This window comes from Sander lucioperca, chromosome 16, assembly GCF_008315115.2.
Source record: "Sander lucioperca isolate FBNREF2018 chromosome 16, SLUC_FBN_1.2, whole genome shotgun sequence".
Classification (NCBI taxonomy): Eukaryota; Metazoa; Chordata; class Actinopteri; order Perciformes; family Percidae; genus Sander; species Sander lucioperca.
Window position 1 is genome coordinate 24,250,938 of NC_050188.1, and position 5,000 is coordinate 24,255,937.

Below are 5,000 nucleotides of genomic sequence, written 5' to 3' on the forward strand. Positions count from 1 at the left end.
TGTGAAGACCTGGAACTGCTGTGAGGTGAACTGCGGGCCGTTATCCGTAATCAGCTCTTCAGGTATCCCGAACCGTGTGAATATGCTCATCAGCTTACTTATAACTGCTTCACTCGTGGTCTGGGTGAGACTTAATACTTCAAGCCATCTTGAATAATAGTCAGTAACGACCAGGAAGTGCTTTCCTTTAAACTCACAAAGATCTGCAGCTAGCTTTTTAAAGGAGTTGCGATAAGTGGTTCCCGGCTTTGGCTTGGTTTGTGCTCATTACAGTGTGGGCATGAGGAGACTTTCTCCTTTACCGCATGGCTAATCTTAGGCCACCAGACAGCATCATTGTATCTTTCTCTGGATTTGTTTAGGCCTTGATGCCCATGGTGGATCCTCTCCAGCATCTCAGTTCTCATTGTTTGTGGGATCACTATTTGGTTTCCCCTTTTTACCAGTCCGTTATGCTCACTAAGACTACTTCTGTCCATAAAATAGTCTAATAATCTCTTTTATATCGTGGCCAGCCAGACTTAATGTATTGTCTGACCTTCTGCAGGGTTTCATCCTTCTCTGTCTCTGCCTTTATACGCTCCAGCTGTTTTAGGCGTTTCCAGCTCTTCAATGGCCTCCACGTATGCCTGGATGTCCTCACTCAGTTTTGTGTTGTCCACTTTTGACTCCGGGTGTCTCGACAGCACGTCAGGTACTATCAGGTTCTTACCTGGGATGTACTCAGCGACAGGGTTGAACTTCATTAGGCGGATTAGAAGTCACTGACACCTCAGTGGAGTTTTGTCTAGGTCTCTGTGGTTGATGAGTGTCACCAGTGGTTTATGGTCGGTAAGTAATTTGTAGCTTTCCAGACCACACAGATATAGATAGAACTTTTCTGAAGCCCATACACTAGCAAGACACTCCTTTTCTATCTGTGCATACTTCTTTTCCGCTTCATTCCACTGCACAGAGAGCAGTAGGCTACTGGTTTGAGTATGCCTCCATGATTTTGCAGCAGTACTCCTCCTAATCCATAACTGGATGCGTCAGCTCCTACAACAGTGGGCAGTTTGGGATCAAGGTACTGAAGAACAGGTGCAGAGGATATCAGTGTTTTTACCTTCTTGAAGGCTGCTTCTTGCTGCGGGTCCCACACCCATGCTACTGTATTCTTCAACAGCTCTTTCTGGGCTTGGAGTCACGCCCTCCTGACTGATAACCTGGCCCAGGAAGTGAAGGGACGCCTGCCTGAACTTACATTTCTGGCGGTTGAGTTTTAGGCCAGATTCTTACTTTTCCAGTCGGCTTAATCACAGGCACCATTGGCGCTACCCATTCTGTGGGCTCTGTCACACGCTCTATTATGCCATTTTCTTCCATTCGCTTCAGCTCCTCTTCTACTTTAGGTAGCAGGGGAATGGGTATGCGGCGAGGGGCTGCGACACTGTATGTTAGCGTTTTCTTTTAGGACTATTTTTATGGGGTCTCCTTTAAGCAGTCCTAACTCCCCAAACACACTGACTTCTTCGATGTGTTGTATCAGACCCAGGCGAACACCGACAGATCTGCTCAGTAGGTTATCACATGTAGACTTTGCCACTATTACCCTAAAGTAACAGTCTGCTATTTTTCTCCCTTTTGACTCTTGTATCTTGGCTAGGAATTGCCCCAAATGGACCACTTTTCCTCCTGGACTTTCCAGTTTAGAGGTAACTGGACTAAGTTTTGGCTTGACACGGAGGTGGCTATATGTAGCCTCATTTTATTGTTGTGTCAGCACCAGAATCTATCTTAAAGCTAACTGTGTATGGCGTATGAGTATGGCATATCACTAGAGTTGTGCGCCATGGTGGCTCTGTATCGGTGATGACTTCATCCACTGTAGCCTCATTCTTGGTTGTAGTCTCATCTATTGAGCGTAAGAATAAGCTGTCAACTTCTTCAGTCACTTCTTGTATCATTCTGGTTTTGCATTTGGGTACTCAGTCTCTTCTGTCTAAGACCTCTTCCATCCATGTTGGTAAAGAACAACACAGACGCTGCACCTTTAAGGTCTACAGATTGACTGTTAAAGAACAACACAGACGCTGCACCTTTAAGGCCTGCAGACTGACTGTTAAAGAACAACACAGACGCTGCACCTTTAAGGTCTTCAGATTGACTGTTAAAGAACAACACAGACGCTGCACCTTTAAGGCCTGCAGACTGACTGTTAAAGAACAACACAGACGCTGCACCTTTAAGGCCTACAGACTGACTGCTAAAGAACAACACAGACGCTGAACCTTTAAGGTCTGCAGACTGACTGCTAATTGAAGATTTGTGTGAAGGAGTGTCCAACAGGTGCTTCAGTGATGTCATACTGATGGAGGTAGTTTCTAATAGTTAGGAACAGATGGTTTCTGTTTGGTTACCATAGCTACAACAATGGAGTTTGGACTGCTTGAATGACATCCGTGTTAACTGTTCTGCAAAAGGGTGGGAAAATGTGTCAATCCAATGAGAAAGGGTTAACACATCTGCAAGAGGTGTCTTCTGCTCTGCTGAGACAGTGATGGTCAAGTATAATGAAATGATGAGTATAATGAAATGATGAGTATAATGAAAGGATGAGTATAATGAAAGGATAAGTATAATGAAAGGATGTAATATAAATACTAAAGGTAGAAACAGGAAGAATCAGAAAGTGTTCTCAGATCTCAGAGACAAGGTCGACTGAGGACAGAAAACAAAGAATCAGAAAGAAAAAGACAGAAATAAATCTGTCTGTGTGTTTGTGTTACATTATAAATGTACCGCAACCTCAGTTTTGCATATTCTAAGCTAGCCGTAAACCCCCATTTGGCTGCTACATTCCCAGTGTTAGCAAACGCTAGCTAGTCTGTTAACATGAATATTTGCAAGCCTCCAAACACAGACGTCACACTTTAAATCCTACCTGTTGCCTTTCACCATCCACTTATTTAACTGCTGTCACATCCATTGACATGCCATCTCCTTTTCCCTTTTCTTTTTCTATGCTTAGCCCCCGACAGCTTTTTTGCTTCATCCATCTTTTTCCATAGACGACAACTCACTACTCGTACCTGCTCGCTCAGCGCTCACGGCGACCCCCCCCCCCCCCCCTTCTATGTCAACATTCTATGTCAACATTCCATGTCAACATTCTATGTCAACATTCCATGCCAACATTCTATGTCAACATTCTATGTCAACATTCTATGCCAACATTCTATGCCAACATTCTATGTCAACATTCCATGCCAACATTCTATGTCAACATGCTATGTCAACATTCTATGCCAACATTCTATGCCAACATTCTATGTCAACATTCCATGCCAACATTCTATGTCAACATTCTATGTCAACATTCTATGCCAACATTCTATGCCAACATTTTATGATGGAATCTTATGAGACAGGTTGCCTACTCTAGCCTTAGTCCTCTAACATGTTATATAACATTGAGGAAATGCAGAAATGATTTTGAAACGCACAACAACAGCTACATATAGAAGAAACAAAACAAATTAATTAAAATAAAAAAATAAAAAAATGTACCATCGCTTTGGCGCCCCCATGGTGCTACGCCTCTATGCGCCGCATATAGCGCATACCCACTTTTTGCGCCACTGGCTTCTGGGATCGGTTGATAACTCAAACTTGCTGAGAACGTAGACACCCGTTTGATTACATAGACTCATGCATTAGGCACGGTTTCAGTCTCATTCAGTAGCCTGGTGCGCGGTCTCCTCGTGACAGCCTACCTACCATGTAACAAACATTTAACTTAACATAACTACTAAGATAACATGACATGTATTTGTATGTGATATTCATCGATAATGTAGCCTATGAATTTCTATACACAATAATCTAAGATGCATGAGAAACAAAGGCTTCTGGGATCGGTTGATAACTTAAACTTGCCGAGAACCAAGACACCCGTTTGCATATAGACTCATGCAGTACTCTCGGTTACGGTCCTTACGGTCTCGTTCAGTAGCCTGGTGCGCGGTCTCCTCGTGACAGTATGCAACATTCACTTCTCTAACATTTAACTTAACATAATTACCAAGATAACATGACATGTATTTGTATCTGATGTACTTCCCCATCAATAATGTGTGAATTGCCATGAACACAATCATCTAAGATGCACCAAAAACAAGGCTTGGTTAATAACTCAAACTTGATGAGAACCAAGACGCCGCTTGATTACATTAGACTCGAGCGGCCGGTTGCACGGTTACATCCGGTCTCGTTCAGTAGCCTGGTGCTCGGTCTATGGGTCTAGGTCTAGGTAGCTCATTTCCTGAGTGATTCTACCACCACCACTTCAGTGGAGGCGCTAATGAGCTAGATTACTACTACACACACAGTAGCAGAAGAATACCAGCTACACAAAACGGCACGAATGAAGTAAAAAAACAGGAGTGAGTCAGTTCATTGATGTATGGCACTCGATTCTCCCGGTTCAGTGACACGAGTCGGGTTAATTAACTGGCTCTTTGGTCAGTTCGTCAACACTAACAGAATCTGAAAATACCCTAAAACAAATAGAATACCTAAATACCCCTGATGCTCTATAACAAAACATACAGACAGCAGAAATACCCTAAATACCCCTGATGCTCTATAACACAACATACAGACAGCAGAAATACCCTAAATACCCCTGATGCTCTATAACACAACATACCCTTGACGGTCTATAAGATGTTGCAGTGTGATAATAAATTACACCAAATGTTAATTTTTAGTCATTTGTCAGCTGGACCAAACCGAATGAACGTTAACGTCCCGTACAACCCCACAGAGGATCCCCCCTAACAGCTGGCCCATATCTTACTGTTACCCCCCCGACACCCTCCCAGTCTTCATACCACATACCAGACTTTAAAACCTGATGCATCTCCCAAAATCCCCTGTCACTTATTAAACATATCAGGTGTCAGTTTATTAAACATATTCGGGGCTATAGTGGCCTCTTCTTGACAAAATAAAAACAC